This window comes from Coregonus clupeaformis, chromosome 1 (genome assembly GCF_020615455.1).
Source record: "Coregonus clupeaformis isolate EN_2021a chromosome 1, ASM2061545v1, whole genome shotgun sequence".
NCBI classification, from domain to species: Eukaryota; Metazoa; Chordata; class Actinopteri; order Salmoniformes; family Salmonidae; genus Coregonus; species Coregonus clupeaformis.
Window position 1 is genome coordinate 98941089 of NC_059192.1, and position 23863 is coordinate 98964951.

At 40.9% G+C, this 23863-nt stretch overlaps 2 long non-coding RNA genes across 5 annotated transcripts; both read right to left on the reverse strand.

Annotated features, from left to right (window-relative positions):
* Positions 1–8403: 8403 nt before the first annotated feature.
* LOC121581041 lies at positions 8404–17475 on the reverse strand. 3 transcript variants are annotated; one of them, XR_006003156.2, is made up of 4 exons: positions 17437–17475; positions 16937–17187; positions 8595–8784; positions 8404–8492 (listed from the first exon to the last, which is right to left on the reverse strand). It is a non-coding gene; the product is annotated as an uncharacterized LOC121581041 (long non-coding RNA). The 3 variants fall into 3 exon arrangements; XR_006003155.2 differs by having other exon boundaries at positions 8595–8796; XR_006003158.2 differs by having other exon boundaries at positions 8595–8796; positions 16937–17047; positions 17437–17473.
* Positions 17476–17922: 447 nt separating this feature from the next.
* On the reverse strand, positions 17923–21435 carry LOC123492011. 2 transcript variants are annotated; one of them, XR_006661584.1, is made up of 4 exons: positions 21392–21435; positions 18787–19045; positions 18129–18389; positions 17923–17941 (listed from the first exon to the last, which is right to left on the reverse strand). It is a non-coding gene; the product is annotated as an uncharacterized LOC123492011 (long non-coding RNA). The 2 variants fall into 2 exon arrangements; XR_006661585.1 differs by lacking the exon at positions 21392–21435 and adding an exon at positions 20445–20676.
* Positions 21436–23863: the final 2428 nt, after the last annotated feature.

The window sequence follows — 23863 nt, forward strand, 5'->3', positions numbered from 1 at the left end:
ATGGGTAATCATGGTAGCATCCACATTAATGTGAAAGTGTTTAGGATTTTTTGTTTTTGTTACTCCAAAATGACACTTATTTACCATTCATTTCTATTGGGCACAAAATAATCTCAAACACAACCAAAATGAACTGCAAATGCATCCAACAAGTTTGTAGAGTCACACGCTTGATGTAGTCATTGCGCGCTAGGAATATGGGACCAAATACTAAACTTTTGACTACTTTATAAGAATCTTTAGGGGTGTCCAATTTTTTTAATGATTACTTGTTAAATGAAAATCTCTTTCTCTGAGCAATTGTATTAGTATAACATATCATTTCCCAAATGTTTTAAGCATACAATACAGCTCAGTATTTGAATTATTTATTTTATACAGTCATCATTGCTCATCTTTAACAAGGGTGTCAATTATTTGGCACCCCACTGGTATATATGGCGTTACTTCATGGGGGACTGACGACTAAATACCCAGAAGCCCTTTCTGCTCCATCGGTCCCAATTTAATAGACTATTAGGACTAGAAACGCCATATTGGCTTCTAGAGGGAAAACATTTATTCCATGTGCCGAAGTCAAAAGTGCGGTTGATCACTTAGTAGGGTCTGTAGAATCTAATACGTGTGGCTCAGTTGGTAGAGCGTGGCGCTTGCAACGCCAGGGTTGTGGGTTCGATTCCCAGATGTAGCCTATGGAAACGTATGCACTCACTACTGTAAGTCTCTCTGGATAAGAGCAACTGCTAAATGACTAAAATGTATATGATATATGGTCTAGGCCTGCATTGGAACCAAGTGGGTGGAGTAGAAAGTGCTGCTGGGTATTTAGACCCCAGTCCCCCAAGAAATAAAACCAAATATAGATTCTACAGACCCTATTGACTAATCCCAACCCCACCTGAACTTCGACACATAGAATCGTTTTTTTTTCTACAGCCCAATATTGTGAATATACGAATCTGGACATTGTATTTTTCGATAGTGGTCTTAAATGTTTTTGAAGCATGTTTGTAATTGTTTCCATAAAGTACTCCTTGCATTTACTTATAATCACAAAAAACGGACATTGATTAAAATGTAATATGTTGTAATATTTTTTAATTAATTATCCCAGTTGCAATGTTTTGAAATTGCGGGCTTTTATTTTGAAGGTTCGCTATTACCATACGCACGTGACGTCATCGTTTCTGCTTCTGGCAGAATACTAGTCAGAATAGCGTTTTTGAGAGCTAAAGGAGACCGATTTGATAGTATATTTTAAGGCCTAATTGTAGGCTATTTGGTTTCAGTTCTTTAACACAGCATCATTTGTCCTTGTCTTTAACTTGTTTCGAAGCGTCCCTTATCCCGTCTTTCACATCCTTTACTAAAGAATCCCGGAGTCTTCCGGCTTTTCTCCCCATCTCCCCGGCGTTTTTAGGCAGTCCCGACGCCTCATGTTGTATCTGGCGAACTGTTTTGAACTTCAGCAGTTTGGTTGTCGCATCTTTTCCGGCCATTTTTGCCTTCATCAAGGCATAAACGGTGAGCTGTGCGGCCCGTCGTATAGGTCGCAACTCGGCCAGTTTTTCCACCACTTGCGCTTTGTTGAGCATAGCGGATAGAAGACGCTTCAACACCATGTTTCAACGATCTGTTTGGGAACAATACAATAACCTGACTTTATAATGTATTCAATCGGTAGGTATAGAGGAATGTGAAATTTAGATACCTGTAAATGCATGCTACCTTAGCTGTCCCGTTCCGGACTCCGCGTTGCTTCTTCTTCGGTAGTCCATCTATATGCAATGCGAAAGTTATTTTAGGTCCGTGTCGCCATCTCGTGTCACAGAGGTCCTGAAACATTTCTGAAATAAACTCATAAGGGTCGTTCCACCAATTCGGTGCCTTTTGAGATGTGTAACTTGCTGGGGAAAAAACTAGATTTCACCTAATTTTAACTTTTTATTTAACCAGGTAAGCCAGTTGAGAACAAGTTCTCATTTACAACTGCGACCTGGCCAAGATAAAGCAAAGTCATAAAGAGCACATGTTCAACTTAATAAAAAACACGTTTTCCCATCTCAAGAGGTTAAATAAAAAAATAAGTGCCAAATAAAGTAACAGGGTTAATGATTTCATCTTAAATCAGCCATAAATCCCCTCCTGACAGGGGTAATGGAAGCTTGTTGTGTTAAACAGGGAGGGGCAATTGAATGCAAGCCCCCCCCCCCCCTTTAAATGAAATTAAAAAATTTCTAGCCTGTCTATCTATGAGTAACAGGGTTGAAGTGTTATGCTCAACCCACTCAGTTTTCCACCACTAAACACCAGAAAATGCCCAAAAAGTGTAGAACCAGCTCACCTGCTTTTACACTATGATTTGACTATTACATAATGTTAAATGCTTATTTAGAATGTTTTTTTTTTTAAGGAATAGTTTCACCATATTAAGACGAGAGTTCAGTTCACGTAACAGGGTTGACCTTAGCACAAGGGACCTTTATATTTTTTTTAAACCTTAAAATGAATCACTAATCACATTAAATAAATATTAATCTTCAGAAATTCAAAACAACAAAATAACTAGGGTTTTACAATGATGGTAAAAACTTGGAGACGTGTGGGTTAAAATCAGTCACAGAGGGTACACGGAGGGTAAAAATGCTGAATTTTGGCACTTTAGCACGTCTTTATTCAAAACAAAAACAAAATTCTACCCAGGTGCACGTTTTTGGTTTTTGCCCTAGCACTACACAGCTGATTCAAATAATCATCAAAGCTTGATGATGAGTTGGTTATTTGAATCAGCTCTGTAGTGCTAGGGCAAAAACCAAAACGCGCCCCGGGACCGAGTTTGGAAAACCCTGATCTAAGTTACATAATAAAACAATTCCCATAAAAGTCTGTCCGTTTAAGCTACAGATATCTGCATGGGCTGTGTCTCAATCCACCGCAACAGCCTGTTGGCCTTCCGCATCTGTGGTGGAAGGTGGCTGAGCTACAGAGGTGTTTGTCAGACCATGAGACATCCCGAAAATCTGTCTTCTCACAAAAACGTCTGTAGCGTCGAACGGTTTGGCCTACAAACTAATATGGAAAGATTAGACTCTCACGAAGACGATAGTGTTCTCCGTTCTCTACGAACCCCACAAGTGTCAAGGGACTCGTCTGAAGGTAACCCATACAAATGAATGGATGTATGGAGGTAGTTTTGTGCCGACAAAAATAAGGGGTTAAATGTGTCAACAACAAAAAAAATCCAACCTGGCCCTCATTTTTAAGCTTCTGGAAGTTTCACTTAATTTCACAATAAGGTACAGAAAGGAAACTTCCAGAAGCTTTAAAATGAGGGCCAGGTTGTCAGGATGGGTAATGTACTGTATGTGAAGTACACATTAGTTACAAGTAAGTACCCCTCAAGATACACTTCATTTTAACTAGCTAAATCCTGTGTAACAACTAGTAATTACATTGTACTTAAGCAAACATGACATGTACTATGCTTTGAAACAGTGTGTTTTTCCTCATCTGGGATGACCTAATTAACCCAGATGGTACACTTTATTTTGGTGGCGAGTGCTAGCATTAACATTGAGTGGAGATATTTTCAACAGTGCACATTTCGTGGGTAAGTAATTAGAGCCCATTGAACAAAATCTCTCGGACACCCAGAGCGTCCACGAGGGGTCACGACTTTTGTGACAGTTGTTACTGAATCAGCTGAGAACAAACAAAAACATAAAGTTGGTGAATTTAGTGGAAACCCATTTGTAACAAGCATTCGTTGTTACACCTTTGTAATTACAGACCAATTACCACCAGGTACATGTTGATATCTACGGGATCGGTGTCTCGTATACGGGACGGTTGAGCTAATGTGATTAGCATGACTGTTGTAAGCAGTGGCGGCTCCTGAAAAAATTCTCAGGGGGGGCAATTTTTCTGATGATTTAGGTGACCTACACACATTTTAAAAAAGATATGTCCAGCAACAACATGAAGACAGGGGCAGCATATAAGTCAATACCAGAAGCATTTATTGACTGATCTCAAAAGTGTTGGCTTACCAGGGTTGGTGGAGCCCTCAGTTTCATCTTTGCCTCGCAAAGCTAACTCAAACACTCCGCAAAACTTCACACACTGGATTAGCCGGCTGAGGATGTGGCGGTTCTTGCTAATGTCGTAGTAAATATATTTGTTATAGTGAATATGGAATATGATATGTTGAGTAAAATGTTGTGCTAAGATCTATTTAGGTCAGGAGCTGGTTATAAGTTCTGTTCCTATCCAATAACAATGGACAAAAGGGTCCTATCTTGTCAGCCTTGTCAGCAGGTGGCCAAGGACAACACCCACGCCATAGGCCTCTCAGTTCTTCCAACTCACGAGTTCTTGCTCTGAGGACACACACACACACACACAAACATCATCACTGTTAAACACACACACACACACACACACACACATCATCACTGTTAAACACACACACACACACACACACACACACAAAAATCCCCTCTCTTAGGCTGAACATTTGAAGACAGAGAACCCGACTCAGAGCCAATGCAACAGTGACAGTAGCCTGGAGGGGACCTCGCCCAACTCATCAGGACCAATCAGAAGATCAGAACTACTAGATTCAACCTACTTCATTTATTGCATAAAATGTCTGCACACAATGTTTCGGGGCTCTCTTCAGATAATAATAATAATAATAATAATAATATGCCATTTAGCAGACGCTTTTATCCAAAGCGACTTACAGTCATGCGTGCATACATTTTTGTGTATGGGTGGTCCCGGGGATCGAACCCACTACCTTGGCGTTACAAGCGCCGTGCTCTACCAGCTGAGCTACAGAAAGTGGATACTCATGGATGCGCATCGCAATTGTAAAATGTCAACACAATTGGAGACACCACGTCATTTTTGGAGACATGTTATTGACAGTAAACTATTGTAGATGCGACTGCTAACTAAATAAAACATTTTAGCTGGCTAGCTAATCATCTTAGCTAAATGTGGGGCAAACAATTCAGTTATTTACCGTTAATTTGAGGGATTGGGGTGAAAGAAATCGAGTTACATAGTGATACTTTACGATATACTGTATTGACAATATCGCAATATTTTAGCGCTAGTTGGCTGTACCTGCACCAAAACACCATTATTGTTCCTTCATAGCTTGTTCTCAATCTTTTCACATTGGGAGCCAATTTGTTTTCAGCACTTTTATTTCCATGACTGATCAAAACTTCGTTCTCATGGCTTTCTGTTCCCTCTGCAACAGACATATGGTGCGCAATAAAATCACAGTATCGAATCGCAATACGTATAGAATCATGAGACTCGCAATGCATATATCTTATCGTGAGGTTCCTGGCAATTCCCAGCCCAAGTTCATTTGCCACAACAAATCTCTTCGCTAGCAAACGCGATGTCTTCTCCAAAACGGCAATGTGTCTCCAGCAATGTTTACTTTTTTGACGTTCTATGGCATCTCCACTTTCCAAGCATATATGACCACATGTAATATTTTGGTAAGTGATGCAAATAGTGAACTATGTAGGGCCAGGATGTAAAATATATGTAGCTGCAGCAATTTCTCTTATCTGATATGGTAAGTAATGGGGCTTAATGTATAGCTCCCTAAGAGTTTGACGAACGGGTCCGTGCACGCGATTCCAGATATCTTTACCTCTGAATAAACTGCCTTTATTATACCATATCCATCCTGTCCAAAGTCTCTACTTGGTCTCAGTTCTCCAGTAAACTTGTGATTATCAACACTAACCTCATCGTTGTGGCGGCGGACAGCTAGCCTGTATCCCTCATCCAGTTGAGTGGCAATGTTATTTTTTCGTTCAGTACCAATTTTTGGAAAATCCTCGGGTGTAGGACTTTCCGCCTTTAGTAGAAACCTGTTGAATTATTAAATTTGGTCTGGGAGGTCCTAATTGTTTCGTTGCCAATTTATCTTCATTTGTTCGCCGACAAAAAGGAACTTCTTTCAAAGACACAATCGAGTTGCACTGAAGCCATTTTGATAGTAGTAGTGAATTGATTGAGGCTGCTACCCGCTCTTTTCTTAGTTACGTTCATGGTTACGTTACGTATGACGAAAGCGCGTAAGTGCAAGCCCTCAGACACCCATAGAGATTGTATTGAAAGCTCTGAAATTTGAAAAAAATAGATTTTACATGGGAGTCTATGACAGACTTCTGGGCGATTTTCAACCTGACTGAAATCACCCCAAAAGGGGGGGGAGCCATTTGAAGCACGACTTTAGCCTGATTGGACATTTAGTGGCAGATCAGACGTCTAGATTACAACACTGATAACTACTGTTGCCGTGATATAATTGATTAGAAAAAAAATCCCTTCCTTTTCCCGTTTGGCAGTGCGTCGCCCATATCGCCCTATTGAACACACCGCCCCTGGTTGTAAGTAACAGCAAACTTTCCAGGACATAGACATGTCTTATATGGGCAGAAAGCTTAAATTCTTGTTAATCTAACTGCATTGTCCAATTTACAGTAGCTATTACAGTGAAAAGATACCATGCTATTGTTTGAGGAGAGTGCACAACAACAAAAAATGTATCACGGCAACTGGTTTGATACATTCACCTCTGAAGGTAAATAATGTACATTCAGTAATCTTGCTCTGATTTGTCATCCTGAGGGTCCCAGAGATAAAATGTAGCATAGTTTTGTTTGATAAAATCCATTTTTTTATTCAAATATAGGAACTGGGTTCTACAGTTTGAACCCTTGCTGTCTCTGGCTCCACAACCACCCCACTCGGCCATCTAGATCTGTGAAAGTTAGTGTATAAGCTAATGATCCATCATGTACAGTGGGGGAAAAAAAGTATTTAGTCAGCCACCAATTGTGCAAGTTCTCCCACTTAAAAAGATGAGAGAGGCCTGTAATTGTCATCATAGGTACACGTCAACTATGACAGACAAATTGAGAGAAAAAAAATCCAGAAAATCACATTGTAGGATTTTTAATGAATTTATTTGCAAATTATGGTGGAAAATAAGTATTTGGGCACCTACAAACAAGCAAGATTTCTGGCTCTCACAGACCTGTAACTTCTTCTTTAAGAGGCTCCTCTGTCCTCCACTCGTTACCTGTATTAATGGCACCTGTTTGAACTTGTTATCAGTATAAAAGACACCTGTCCACAACCTCAAACAGTCACACTCCAAACTCCACTATGGCCAAGACCAAAGAGCTGTCAAAGGACACCAGAAACAAAATTGTAGACCTGCACCAGGCTGGGTAAGACTGAATCTGCAATAGGTAAGCAGCTTGGTTTGAAGAAATCAACTGTGGGAGCAATTATTAGGAAATGGAAGACATACAAGACCACTGATAATCTCCCTCGATCTGGGGCTCCACGCAAGATCTCACCCTGTGGGGTCAAAATGATCACAAGAACGGTGAGCAAAAATCCCAGAACCACACAGGGGGACCTAGTGAATGACCTGCAGAGAGCTGGGACCAAAGTAACAAAGCCTACCATCAGTAACACACTACGCCGCCAGGGACTCAAATCCTGCAGTGTCAGATGTGTCCCCCTGCTTAAGCCAGTACATGTCCAGGCCCGTCTGAAGTTTGCTAGAGTGCATTTGGATGATCCAGAAGAGGATTGGGAGAATGTCAGATGAAACCAAAATAGAACTTTTTGGTAAAAACTCAACTCGTCGTGTTTGGAGGACAAAGAATGCTGAGTTGCATCCAAAGAACACCATATCTACTGTGAAGCACGGATCAGGACGACTGATCCGTGTAAAGGAAAGAATGAATGGGGCCATGTATCGTGAGATTTTGAGTGAAAACCTCCTTCCATCAGCAAGGGCATTGAAGATGAAACGTGGCTGGGTCTTTCAGCATGACAATGATCCCAAACACACCGCCCGGACAACGAAGGAGTGGCTTCGTAAGAAGCATTTCAAGGTCCTGGAGTGGCCTAGCCAGTCTCCAGATCTCAACCCCATGGAAAATCATTGGAGGGAGTTGAAAGTCTGTGTTGCCCAGCGACAGCCCCAAAACATCACTGCTCTAGAGGAGATCTGCATGGAGGAATGGGCCAAAATACCAGCAACAGTGTGTGAAAACCTTGTGAAGACTTACAGAAAACGTTTGACCTGTGTCATTGCCAACTAAGGGGTATATAACAAAGTATTGAGAAACTTTTGTTATTGACCAAATACTTATTTTCCACCATAATTTGCAAATAAATTCATTAAAAATCCTACAATGTGATTTTCTGGATTTTCTTTCCTCATTTTGTCTGTCATAGTTGACGTGTACCTATGATGAAAATTACAGGCCTCTCTCATTTTTTTAAGTGGGAGAACTTGCACAATTGGTGGCTGACTAAATACTTTTTAGTCATACATGCCTGTATGGGTTCTGATTGGATGTCTGGGTCTGTGAATGATTCTAGGGGAGATGGAGACAGCGAGGCGAGGATGTGATTGTCTCCAGATGACAGAGCTGAGGACAAGAGAAGAAGAAAAGCCAATATCAAAACATGAAAGTCAAACCGTAAAACATTACATTATCATTCCTTCATTTTCAAAAGTCTTCTCCTCCTACCATTGGCCTCAACATGTGGGACTGGAGAAGGGTTGGTGTGGGACCGGAGAAGGGTTGGTGTGGGACCGGAGAAGGGTTGGTGTGGGACCGGAGAAGGGTTGGTGTGGGACCGGAGAAGGGTTGGTGTGGGACTGGAGAAGGGTTGGTGTGGGACTGGAGAAGGGTTCTCAAAGGTTGAGGGTGACACAGTCTGCACACACTCCTCCAGGACAGAGGGGTCAGGTAGAAACCAAGATGCAGTATAATGGAAAGAGAATGGCTTGACAATGACAATAGATGAAGTTCTAAAATATCATAACCTTGTTGCCCTAGAAAAACTCACTTTTTGGTGATTTAAATTTCTTTACTATTATTTGTTTGTTTTTTTTACACACAAAAAAAGCAGTTATTGCCATCCATGTCCTGTAAAAGTGCAATGACTGTAGTAGAACTAATACAAGTAATTCAAATTACCTTGTGAACTTTTAATACAAGCAACTAGATCATAGGTCACTAACAGGCGGACCGCGGTCCGGATCCGGACCCAGAAGCCGTCCCATACGGACCCGGACCAAAACAAAAGATTATGAATTAAAACCTGACGGGGCGCTTCTATTTTAATATGCACAGCTTTTGTAGTCTTTACGGTACTCGTTTTGTGAATGAGGAAACTCACCGACCAATTGCATGTGAGTTAAGCGATCCCACGTGATACCACTCAGCCAATGAAGTCTTTGCATTCCTGGCGGTAAACATTGGGACTCTACAGTGCAGACAGATGAGAGTTTTAGAGGCAAGTTACCAAGGAAAAGAAAGTCGGATTAAAAAGATAGCGATATATGTAGAAAACAAAGGGAGCGAAAACAGACGAATGAGACGGAGAAAGGGAACGAAACAGACGAGTGAGAAACAGACGAATGAGACGGAGAAAGGGAGAGATACAGACGAGTGTGCCGGAGAAAGCTGAGGAAAATACGAGTGAGACGGAGAAAGTTGACGAAAATATGAGTGAGACGGAGAAAGGGAGCGAAACAGACGAGTGAGGCAGAAAAAAGGGTAACAGTTAGAGAAAATAAGGAACAAATGGCACTCTCCAAAAAAAAGAAAAGTGGACAATGAAAACAGAGCATTTAATCCAGAATGGACAGACTCCACCAGGATCCTGAGCAACACATTCACTGCCCAACAACGTGCTCTTGAGTGTTCCCTCAGAGTTTCTTGGATTTTGGGTAAACACAAAAAGCCATTTACAGATGGAGGGGTTGTCAAAGAATGCATGAGTGCAGTAGCTGAAACACTACTTGAGGGAAAACAAAAAAATGAGCTTTGTGATAAAATAAAGCAAATTCCCATGTCAGCATCATCTGCCACAAAGAAAAGTGAAATATTAACTCAGGATGTGCTAACCCAGCTAGATGAAGCCATGCATAAGGCACCATGTGTAGGCTTAGCTGTGGATGAGTCCACTGACATATGTGACAATGCTCAGCTGTTAGTGTTTGCCAGGTTTTTCAACACAGCCCAGAAAACATTCTGTGAAGACATGTTAGGTGTCACTCCCCTTCAGACCAGTACAAGAGGAGAGGATATCTACCTGGCCATTAAGGAGATGTTAACAAAAAGAGGAATAGAGCCAAAACAAGTGGTTTCAATAACCACAGATGGAGCCCCTTCTATGATAGGGAAAGAAAAAGGAGCTGTAGCAAGACTGAAAGGGGACAATCCTGAGCTTTTATCTTACCATTGCATCATTCATCAATCTGTCCTCTGTGCCTCCCTGTCAGATGAGCATGCTGAGGTGATGAATACAATGATGAAAATGATAAATTTTCTCAGGGCATCCTCTTCCTACCAGCATCGCATGCTTAGGGAATTCCTCAGAGAAGTTGATGCCAATGCTGATGATCTTTTGCTGCACAACAATGTGAGATGGCTCAGCAAAGGCAGGGTGCTAGAGCGCTTTTGGTCCATCAGGAGGGAATTAGCATCTTTTTGGCAGAGCTAAGCAGTCAGAAGGCAACACAGTTTTCTCTCTTTTTAGAAAATGAGAAATGGATGGATAATGTGGCCTTTTTGGTTGACATCACGTCACATCTGAATGAACTGAATTTGAGGCTACAGGGCAAGGACAATTCAATTTGTGAACTGATGACAGCTGTTCGCTCCTTTCAGAGGAAACTTGAAGTGTTCAAGGAAGACCTGCAGGGAGACTGTGTACACTTCCCAGCAGTGCAGGAACAGGTTCAGGGACAGAGAGATTTGTCTTCTTTTGTTGATTTTATTGATAAGCTGATTGTAAACTTCAGCAACCGTTTTGACAGCTTCAGCTTTGGAGAGCAGCTCACCATGTTCATTCAGAACCCATTTCTGATCACAGATGTCAGGGGGTTCTCAAAGGAAGTCACACAGCACTTTAAATGGGTAAATGCTGGGTCTCTCCAGATGCAATTGGTTGATCTCCAAGCAGATGTGGCCCTGAAAGAGCAGTTTGTAAGAACTGACCCTTCCACTTTCTGGTTCCAAATGGTCCCTGAGACTGCTTTCCCGGGTCTGAGGAAAGTAGCCCTATACATCTTGACCATGTTTGGCTCCACATACAACTGCGAGGCAGCTTTCTCCACAATGAACATAATTAAAACTAAATATCGTTCCAGGCTCACCAATGAGCACCTTCACATGTGTATGAGAATGGCCCTGACTCCATTCAAGCCCAGGTTTAAAATTCTGGCAAGACAGGCTAAAGCTCAATTCTCTCACTGAGCAAAAACATGGTGGAGTGGGATATGAGGGGAAGAAAGTGATACTCTAAAACTGTTCAATTGTTAAGATCTGTTGAGATTTATTATTTGTAAAATTGGTTGAGACTGTTGAGTCAAGATGTGAAACAGAAAAGGGGAAATTCAAACTTTTCCTCCCTTTATATTATTTTTCTGAAGTTAAGCACTTTTTTTGAAAATGCACAATTTTCACATTTTATTTATTTTCTCTTATTTTGACATGCAGCCCTAGTTTTATTTAGTTAATTAATGAGAGCACATTGTACATATCTACAGTCATACATATATGTTCAGTAGGGCTGCCCCTCTTAGTCGATTAGTCGACTAATCGGTCGTTTTGGTCTTAGTCGACTAAGATTTCTTTAGTCGATAAGTCATTTTTTATGCTTATTCATGCTTAATTACTCATTTCCAAGTAACTTATGAGAACATTTCTGGTGAACACGAGATTTAAAGTGGTGCTTTTGCAGGATTAATTTCGGAGAAACTCAGTTTTACAGATGGTTAATTAACTACATTTATATTGCGCTTTTCTAGTCTTGCACAGCTCTGTCGATTAAATCAACTAATCGATTAGTCGACAAACTCATATAAGTGTTAGTCGACTAAGAATTTCTTTAGTCGAGGACAACCCTAATGTTCAGTTCTATGTTTCGTGATAATAAATATTGTCAACAAGTTTTTGAATTGTACTGAATTAATTTGATTAGACGGTCAGTTATTGATTACATTCAGAACTACTAGGCTACTTAAATATATATACCACTAAATTGTTAGACATTATGATCTTCTGGACCTTTGCTTCAAAACATTTTCTCTAACTGGACCTTTTTTAAATTTTGTTGAATACCCCTGAACTAGATGGTAATTGTCCATGAAGAAAAATTGTGTGACTTGCTTGAGCTCTTTGAAAGTATTTTTGTGGTGGTGGAAGAAGTGTTCTGATTTTAGATTTGAAAAGCAGAGAAGTAAGACTAAGATTTCATACACTACGTTTTTGTCTAACTTGTTGAGAAAGTGGTCAAACTGTCAGTTATAAAGATAACTAAAAGAGAAAATGTACACTGAACAAAAATATAAACGCAACATGCAACAATTTCAACGATTTTACTGAGTTAGAGTTCATAAAAGGAAATCAGTCAATAGAAATAAATTCATTATGCCCTAATCTATGGATTTCACATGACTGGGCTGCAGCCATAGGTGGGCCTGGGAGGGCATAGGCCCACCCAATTGGGAGCCAGGCCCAGCCAATGAGAATGAGTTTTTCCCCACAAAAGAGCTTTATTATAGACATAAATACTCCTCAGTTTCATCAGCTGTTTGGGTGGCTGGTGTCAGACAGGTGAAGAAGCTGGATGTGGAGGTCCTGGGCTGGTGTGGTTACACATGGTCTGCGGTTGTGAGGCCGGTTGGACATACTGCCAAATTCTCTAAAACTACGCTTTTGGTAGAGAAATTAACATTCAATTATCTGGCAACAGCTCTGGTGGACATTCCTGCAGTCAGCACTCCAATTGCACGCTCCCTCAACTTGAGACATATGTGGCATTGTGTTGTGTGACAAAACTGCACATTTTAGGTTGGCCTTTTATTGTCCCAAGCACAAGGTGCACCTGTGTAATGATCCTGCTGTTTAATCAGCTTCTTGATATGGCACCTGTCAGGTGGATGGATTATCTTGGCAAAGAAGAAACGCTAACAGGGATGTAAACAAATTAGTGCGCAAAATTTGAGAGAAATACGCTTTTTGTGCATATGGAACATTTCTGGGATCTTTTATTTCAGCTCATGAAACATGGGACCAACACTTTACATGTTGCGTTTATATTTTTGTTCAGTATAGTTGATGCGTTTACTAAAACAGCTGAAACTTTTGATCGATTGGAAGAAGAGATTTCTGTTCTGATTTCCGATTTGAATAGCGGAGAAGTAGACTTAAGGCTTGTTTACAGTTGGTCTATCGACGTGTCTGTAGACAGTTGTCTCAGTGACATCATGAACATTCTATTGTCATCTGACATCAAACTTGTCGTTGTCGTTTTGAAAAAATATAAACACAAAAACGTCAGGCTGCATGACATCAACAGCATGGTGGTCCAAATAGCATAACTGCGGTATTTTAACACCAATACACCCATCCGTCTAAAAATGAATTTAGTATATGTCAATCTAGCAAGCCAGGCAACTAAAAGCAATGTTTTGGTTCGTTTCTAGCTTGTTAGCTAGCTGACTAGCCAGTTAAAATAATGACCAGAGCATAGCTGACAACATCTTAACATTAGCTAATTTGTATTCATTATTTCAGGAAGATAAATTACAACAAAATGTGACGAAATAAAAGCAGGGCATTCTAACAGAGATTTTTAGAACGTGTGCACTCTCGTTTCTGGTAACCATGACAACAGATGCTGAAACAGGGTGAAAGTTCAATTTTCTGTCTGCAACATGAACATGGAAACCGACAGTCGCAGCGACGGTCTACAGACATTCCACTGGAGTATAAATTAAATGTTGTTTTGACCAACGACACTTGTCGAATTCTAATTGTCTACAAACACGTTGTTAGACCAAGTATAAACCAGCCTTAAGATGTTGTACGCTCTAAGTTTTTGGCTAACTTGTTGGGAAAGTGGTGAAAGTAGCTGATTAGTGGCAAAAGTTACATTGTTTACAGTGAATAGAATGTTGGAAGTCTGGGAGTTTTCAACAATGAGACATTTACATTAGAATGTTGAAGAAATCCCATTAAAGTGGATGAGGTTTTTTTAAGGACAAAAGGTTTAATAGTTCAAAAAGTATAAATGTTATCAAACTATTCCAGACCAGTCTACACGTTTTAAAGTTAAACTATTATTTAGGGAGAAAAATATGATTGATGGTGCATCTGGCTCTTGATAATTCAATGTTGTCAAAAGATGGCCTAATAAAGCTGCAGGGTTAGACAGATTTTAGCCGATAATAAATAAATAAATAAATATATATTTTATTGGACAAACGAAAGACAGAAATAAAGAACAAAATAAAGTAGCAGTAGTATTATATGAAATATGACATATGCTAGGGGATAGACAGGTTATTAAAGTTATGACTGGAAGCTAGATGAATAAATAGAATGGATAAGTAAATGGATAGATGCCTGCCTAATGGATGAAGGGATGAAAGGGTGAGGAGAGACTTGATTGGTAGTAGATATTTCTGTTCCGATTTCAGACTTGAATGGCAGAGAAGTAGACCACTATTTCATACCCTCTAAGTTTTTTTCTAACTTGTTGAGAAAGTGGTAAACATTTCAGTTATTTATTTAAATTTTTTTGTGTGTAATTTTTACCCCCCTTTTCTCCCCAATTTCGTTATTACAATCTTGTCACATCGCTGCAACTCCCCAACGGGCTCGGGAGAGGCGAAGGTCGAGTAATGTGTCCTCCGAAACACGACCCGCCAAGCTGCGCATCTTAACACCCGCTCTCTTAACCCAGAAGCCAGCCGCATCAATGTGTCGGAGGAAACACTGTTCAACTGACGACCGAAGTCAGCCTGCAGGCGCCCGACCCGCCACAAGGAGTCGCTAGAGCGCAATGAGCCAAGTAAAGCCCCCGGCCAAACCCTCCCCTAACCTGGACGACGCCCTATGGGACTCCCGGTCACGGACGGTCGGTTGTGACACAGCCTGGGATCGAACCCAGGCTGAAGTGACGCCGCAACACTGCAACGCAGTACCTTAGACCGCTGCACCACTCGGGAGGCCGTCAGAGGAAATGTAGTTGATGCAGTTACTAAAACAGCAGTATCTCTTGATTGGTAGAAGTTATTTGTGTTCTGATTTCAGATTTAAATAGCAGAGAAGATATAGCTGATGATACACTAGCCATTTTTGGAGGCAATATTGCCAGCAATGGTTGCTGCAAAACCTTTCCATTGAAAATGAGCAACTTTTTATAATCTGGGGAATCTGGCCAATTCCTAGGAATCCTCCAATCAGAGCGCAGATATTGGTCATGAGATCAGCCTGACGTTGTAAAATATTTTGGAAAACATGGCGGAGGTTTTTGAGCTGAAGTGAGAAAAAAACAACTCAAATTTTGGAGGGAAATGTTGACTATTCACGTCTCAAATGTTTCCTCACTACAATATTTGATCATGATACGTTAACACATATATACTGTTTTCAGTTTGTCATGTTTAACTGACAAAAATGTCCACGCTGGGCCGAATGCTAATCGATTAGCAAGCTTATCGAATCCCATGTATAGTCAATGGTACAAACTGGCTCAATTAGCCAGCTAACTAGCCACATAGATTGTTAGCTAGCTATATCCATTTACATTTAGTTTTAGTGTACACTACCAGTCAAAAGTTTGGACACACCTACTCATTCTTTATTTTTACCATTTTTTTTTACATTGTAGGATATGCAAAATGTCCATTCATTGGATGAATATATGCATAAAGACATTTTATTCTATACCATTATGCGTTTTATACTGTTCAGGCACATTGTCAGCGTCCTGGAGAAACACGGTTGTATTAATGTGTCTAAATAATGTACAACTTATTTCTGCCTTGTAATTATTCTTTGGATCACTACTCCTCTTACACCGTTTAAGCTAGAAAGGCCATTCAAACTTTAAAACGTGTAGACTGGTCAGGAATAGTGTGCTTATATACAACTTTTTAAACTATTAAAAGTTTTTGCCAAGAGTGTGCAAAGCTGTCATCAAGGCAAAGGGTGGCTACTTTGAAGAATCTCAAATATAAAATATATTTTGATTTGTTTAACACTTTTTTTTTTGGTTACTACATGATTCCATATGTGTTATTTCATAGTTTGATCTCTTGACTATTATTCTACAATGTAGAAAATAGTAAAAATAAAGAAAAACCCTTGAATGAGTAGGTGTGTCCAAACTTTTGACTGGTAGTGTACACTAAAACTAAATGTAAATGGATATAGCTAGCTAACAATCTATGGGGCTAGTTAGCTGGCTAATTGAGCCAGTTTGCACCATTGACTATACATGGGATTCAATTAGCATGCGCCCCAGCGTGGACATTTTTGTCAGTTAAACATGACAAACTGAAAACAGTATATATGTGTTAACGTATCATGATCAAATATTGTAGTGAGGAAACATTTGAGACTTGAATAGTCAACATTTCCCTCCAAAATGGGAGTTGTTTTTCTCTCACTTCAGCTCAAAAACCTCCGCCATGCTTTCCAAAATATTTTACAACGTCAGACTGATCACATGACCAATATCTGCGCTCTGATTGGAGGATTCCTAGAAATTGGCCAGATTTCCCAGATTATAAAAAGTTGCTCATTTTCAATGGAAAGGTTTTGCAGCAACCATTGCTGGCAATATTGCCTCCAAAACGTATTGTTATTTTATTGTGTAATTAAAAAAAAACGTTAGTTTATTTAGTAAATATTTTCTTAATCTATTTTCTTAAAACTGCATTGTTGGTTTAGGGCTTGTAAGTAAGCATTTCACGGTAAGGTCTACACCTGTTGTATTCGGCGCAGGTGACAAATAAAATTCGAATTGATTTGATGAAGGTAGTAGTAAGACGTTATGGTGGTACCTGTTGAAGGGTTGGTGTTGGAAGCAGCTTCTCCAGCCTGGAGAGGAACTCCCACACCAGAGTCTGCAGTGCGGAGTGATACTTTGGGCCGAATTCCTCCGGAAAAACCTTCTAAGAAACAACCAAACAAGTAGAGATGCTTTTGAATGTAAACATTGAATACTACCTTGTCAAAGCATTCAACCCCTTGGAGTTATTATCCTCCTCTTGTTCACCACCTCCTCGTCACCAGCAGCTACTTAGTCACTGACCTGAAAGAAAGTTTGAATCAGCTTCAGGAAGTTGGGATTCTGATGCCTCCACCTCAGGATCAGAAATCTACAGCAAGTATGGAGGATAGCACAGTGAATAAATCAAAAGAGCCAGCATCTATAACACCTTGCCTGGTTAACCAGAGCACGTGACAACGGAAGCTGTGTGAATGCCATTGACGTACCTTTCTTATTTTGCGCCAGCGTTTACCCAACTTTTGTCGGAAAATGCATTGAAAGTGTAGTTACCTTACTCACTGAATGGGGATCAGCGTTTCCCCACCTATTTATTACCACTACATCACTGGTTATCACAAACCTTTTTTCCCCCGAGGGGTTGAGACTGCTGTAATGATTTGAAAACCATAGAGGTAAAAAGAAGGCTCTGGATGGATATAACATTTCAGTCGTTTAGCAGACGCTCTTATCCAGAGCGACTTACAGTTAAGTGAGTGCATACATTTTCATACTAGTCCCCCGTGGGAATCGAACCCACAACCCTGGCGTTGCAACCGCCATGCTCTACCAACTGAGCTACACGGGACTAACCCATTTTCATCATGGATAAATACCATTGAGGGCTTCCACCATTATAAAGTTGTCCACTGGGTGGGGATTCCTATGGGTTCAGCCAATGATCAGAGCGTTGTCTTCTTCTTCTAAATGGGTTGCCTATGGTTTGTCAATGGCTTAAGCATATATTACTGCCATCTTGTGGGCACTCTGACACACAATTTGGTTCAGGACTCCAGCACTGCAGGAGGAGGTAAATCACCAATATTAGCTTTGTACTAAGAAGAAAATGGACTACTTTAAAATGGAGATAGCCCTCAATGGCGCTGCCCATGCTGTCACAGAAGCAAAGACGAGCCGTCTTTCTATCTCTATCAACCACTACAAATAATACCAGCAGAGTTACAATGTCACTGAGCGGCACTCACCTTGTTGTCTCTACGAGTGATGATACAGGTCCTCATCCTGTCCAGGTGTGGCTGGATGGTATCAGAGTCGGCTAGGTGTTCTGAGCGTGGCTGGATGGTATCAGAGTCGGCTAGGTGTTCTGAGCGTGGCTGGATGGTATCAGAGTCGGCTAGGTGTTCTGAGCGTGGCTGGATGGTATCAGAGTCGGCTAGGTGTTCTGAGCGTGGCTGGATGGTATCAGAGTCGGCTAGGTGTTCTGAGCGACACAACTCCAGAAACAGCTGATGGAGTAAAAGTTGGATTTTTTAAAAAGAATTCAATCAAATTATACTGGTGGATGCGCCAGCAAACAAAACCAGCGTATTGACTGCAGCTGAGATTAGCCTTTTCCTATGGAGCCATTTCAAGCATGGTGGTGGATGCATCATGTTTCAGAAAATATGAAAACTGTGCAAGTGGGAGAATACTTTTTAAATGGGACTATACCAATTTCTATAGCAATACAATGTGGTATAGCCTAGTTCACAGGCTAATTATTTCATATAGAATTACCCAGATTATAACCAAACAACTACATGCATCTAATGAAGTCACCTCACCCCCCGGTGTTGAAACAAGGGGTTCTCCTGAGTCTCGTTCCTCCTTTGCACTCTCCACCCATCAGCCCCCATCTCTCACCTGTGCTCTCAGACCCATGATGAGTTGGACTTTCTCTCTGTAACTCATCAGATCTGGGACTATGTCCAACACAACAGGTGGTGGTGACAAACTCCTCCAACCAGCCGTAGTCCATGACGTCTCTCCGCTGAACAACCTGCCATAGAGCTGCAGACACCAGCCGCAGTGGAGGAACCAAAAGACGCAGAGGCGCTGGGGGAAGAACGGGACCAAACAGGAACACATTCAGAAAAAGGAGACATCGTCTGTGGCCAAGTCCCTGGGGAAGTCAACCCGAGCGTACAGAAATAAAGTTAGTAATTTCCAAATGACACCATGTTGCTAATTATCCCTGAGGTCTATATATTGGAGTGCAGACTGTATTTTACCAGTGTATGTAAGAAATTGCATGAATTTGCACGTCTTAAATCAGGCATTTCAGACAGTCATATTCCGTGGCTTTTGTAACAGGCTCACAGAGCTTGTTTTTCCACTCACAGCTGCCCCACAGTGTTTGTTATGAAGTTGACATGTTAATGAAGCAATAGATCAAATTGAAGTCTTGAGTTTTATTTGCGACTTTTATAGCCTTGTAATGGTAGAGGGTGACTGGGACAGGCAATGTAACATTCTTGTAAAACATGCACCTTATAGGGTGTTTACCCATAAAATGATTATTTCATTCAAGGTGTATACAAATATGTCCATTCAATTCAGTCAGAAAAACAATAGTCCAAACCACATGTCTCTACCATATATGGTTCAAAAGTTTCCGACGATTTACTCTGAGAATTTAGCAGGTTTAGAGTGAATGGAATGTCATCACAGGCACGATGAAAAAGAGGTCACTGCTCAATAGAACTCTGTGACGCTGCTCCGCGGCAGAACGGCGCTAACTTCGAACGTCAACTGACAAGCTAGCTAGCTAGCGGCTGCAGGTTCCTGAGTGAAAACATGGTATTTTTCTAAATGAAATCCGCTGAATACAAAACTAAAAATGGGGACTAAATATATATGTATTTACAAAGCTAACAGACTGAATTTCAATATCCACCCTCCGCGAAGACAAGCTGTTCCTGTTTTCATTGTGTGTCGTGTCTTTGCCTTTAAATCGCCATAGCGATGGCCCCTCTTAACGTAGATTGACCGCGGTTATAGGCAATAAAGCGAAGTATCTGAAGGTGAAAATGACGATGGTATCAAGTTGATTTTGATTGGTCCAACCAGCGGAAACACCAAATATGAAAGAGATACAAGCAAGAGCGGTGCCGTTTAAACTAGCAACGGTCACAGCAAATTAACGTTCTTATTTAATCAACACTGTCAAGTACATTAAGGTTATAATATTGTTGAGAACAATCTAATGATACATTTATATAATGTCTAATGACATAGGGCAAAGAAAACGACGTTTTGACATTAATTTCGTAGCACCCTCTTGAATTGCCCTGTTTTTGTCTACATTCTAGACTACAGCAGTGACTTGAACGCCCTACACCTTACTTTCTCTGCAAAACTAACTTTCCTTAAGGTTATATGATCAATAATTGATTCCTCTTTTCGCTGTCAGTATCCATTTTCAGCGTTATTATATCCATCACATCCATAATGGTTGTGGATGTGATTTATATGAATGCATCATATCAGCTTCAAAAGAGTGCATTCACCAAATTGTGTACCTTTTCTTGTATTCTTCAGACGTTGTAGTTATTCTTCAGACTTTTACTTAAGCAATTGGTGAGAATTGTGTTCTATTGACCCGCAAAAATACTTATTCACTGTTCTAAGTATCACTACTGTTCTTGATACAACGATAGGCTACCACGGCAAATGACAAGATAAACGTTTTTCTGCCGAATACAGGCTAGTTTATATAGTTCGCCAGCCTAGCTATCACTTGATGGCAACTTAAATAAATAGCTAGAGGCCAACGAGTGAAAAACTTTAGGAACATTTCTCGGCAGATGCAACGACAGTTAGCTACTAATTTAGTTACTGTTGGTGAAACCATACAGGAGAGGAAGTACAGAACCAACGACGCTAGACGGAGAGGAATATGTTTAAGCAAAAGGCAGTTTATTAAACACAGAGATAGCTGGTATCTGCTCAAGCTACATGCATGGACCCATTTCAGTTGCCTCTTATGGAGACAGTTGAAAAGGGATCAAAAACAGAGTTTTCAGCATTACTTTATACAATGCAACACAAAGGAAGGGGTCCTTCTTCTAGTCCCTTGATTGGTTCCGGAGGCGTAGGAGGCGGGTCTGCTCTGTCCAGAGTAGAAGCCCCATTTTGTGCACGGCAGAGTCCTCTGCCCTAGGCACCCGACCAGTAGAAAGAAGTGCAGTGTGTGTGTGTGCGTAACTCGTGAGGCATGAGGATGAGTGTGCGTATGCATGGAGATGTGTGTGTGAATGTGTGTATGTTCTCAAAGGAAAGTCTCGTGGGGAGCAACCAGATTGTGGCCTGTGGCGTGGGTGTTGTCCTTGAGAAGATAGTGGCTCTGTCCATTGTTCTTGCATAGGAACAGCATTGATTGAAAACAAGCTCCTAACATTAAAATGGGTCATGCACAAGATTTTAGTCAGACCAAGCTATAACATTTTAATATTTACTACGACATTACCCTTTTCCTTGAGATGTTGCATTTCGAGTTTTGTTAGCTAGTAGCACTAACAAGTCAAATCCGGGTCACCGAATTGGGGACATTTCAAAATAAAAGTTCCCCAAACAATAGTAGGAAAGTGTCAAACAATGACTCAGTCACGTCCCTAATTATTGGCACCCCTTGATAAAGATGACCAAAAAATACTGTATAAAACAAATAATACAAATACTGAGCTATATTGCATGTTCAAACAAATTAGAAAATTATATTCTGTTATACCAATACAATTGCTCAGAGAAATATACATTTTTTTAAAGGTCCAATGCAACTGTTTTTTAAAATCTCAATATGAAATCATTTCTGGGTAACAATTAAGTCAGGGGCGCAACTTTGGTTTTAGAAGTGGGGGCGACATAACCTGGGGTCCTCCACCAGATTTTTTTGGGGCATCTAAAGCTCATTTCCTGCATTTCTACACAATCCAATATGACACATGGCCCTTCTAGTTGTCTCTATTTAGAACAACAAAAAGTAAGCGAAAATGCCCATAGTCATCAAGCTAGGTAAGAGATCATTATTAAATATGTCTAAGTGATTGATAAGACTGAAGTAGATCAAAGGTGATTTAAAAATCAATATTGTGCTGCACCTTTAACCAATAGCCTAACAAATGAACTCTTAAAAAAATTAAGTACAAATACTTTTGACTGTCTTTATTAAGACATCCTCTATATCAAATTTCAGCTAGACCGCCCACCAGTCTGAGCTGCCTGCACGCCCGAACCCCACCAGTCTGAGCTGCCTGCACGCCCGAACCCCACCAGTCTGAGCTGCCTGCACGCCCGAACCCCACCAGTCTGAGCTGCCTGCACGCCCGACCCCCACCAGTCTGAGCTGCCTGCACGCCCGAACCCCACCAGTCTGAGCTGCCTGCACGCCCGAACCCCACCAGTCTGAGCTGCCTGCACGCCCGACCCCCACCAGTCTGAGCTGCCTGCACGCCCGAACCCCACCAGTCTGAGCTGCCTGCACGCCCGACCCCCACCAGTCTAGTCAATAACTCAACTCACTACCAACACAATTTCCTTCCCACCTCCTTTTTTTTAATCCCAAGGGAAAGTTTTGGAAACAACAGTTTAAAACCCCCCACAAAAAAATGTTTTAGCCGCTAAAAATGCTTGATTACACAGTTTCTTCTGATAACAGTCTCCAGTATAAACTTTTCCAAGCAAGCAAAAACAGGGAGAAGGGAGAATCTGTAGATATGCTGAGATTAAACAACATACTCTTTGCCAGAATTCAGCCAGCCTTCACCAGACCATAACATTTGCAAATATGTCCCTTTTTGTCTTTTACACCTCTAGCAGAGGAATGACATTTCTGAGTGCATGTTATTCAGTTTCACTAGCATTTAGTATGTGCTATGCATGGTCTTCAACTGCAGCAATTTATGTCTGAGATTATATGAACATGACTGGGCATTCAAACATATCTGTATCCATTCATCATCAATAGCTTCTACCAGGTCTTCCTCACATTTTTGTTTTACATGTTGTGTCATCGGGAAAAGCTTAGATCAACCGTTGATACAGTTTGGAAAACAACTTTAGAGGTTTGTCAGACTGCCTTAAAATAGTTTCAATCTTTGAAGCATCTGGCTTGTCCAGTGTTTTCTGCACAGAGAGAATAAAGTGTTGTATCTGTAAAACTTCACCGCAGCTCCGTCACACACTGGTCTTCCCTGGCTGCCTGACCCTGCTGAGACCCCTGTCACCATCCGATCCTGCTAAGATGAGGCATGACAAAGAATTACCTTGGTGTACATTTATACATTATATTATCCAAGAATAGAATCAATGGTTCAATAATTGAAATGACCATTATTCCCAGATCCCAGACTGTAGCTTTAAGCTTAAACTGCTGTCCTGTGGCTACTGTAGGTCTACCCATCAATTCAAGATGGAATTTTGTAACGTTCACTGATATTGTTAATATACTGCAACATTCACCTGAGCTCCGTAGACTGGTCTTCCCTGGCTGTCTGACCCTGCAGGGACACCTGTCACCATCTGATCCTGCTAAGACATGATGAGCATAGTGTTGTGTACTGACTGTGCACCATGACAGTGAAGCCTGTAGAGCTGTTTATACCATGTCAGTGTGAAAAGTAGGGAATTAGCAGAAGAGAAATGGACAGATCAATAACGTTACATTACTATACTGACTAATAAAAACTCACATTGCACTGAAAAAAAACGTCAGAATATCGGTCTTCAATCATTTGGCCGCTGGTTTCATCGTTTGGTTCAGGTTTAGTGTGATTGAGGCAACACTAATAGCTATCTAGATAACGTTAGCCAACTTTTGGCCAGCTCTCTCTCTCTAACGGTACTTCAACTGGCAAAGCTAGCCAAGTTAATTTACTTCTGTTGAAATGGGACAAAACAAAGGCTGCAAAACATTTCCATACAAGCAACAGCTGTTAGATAG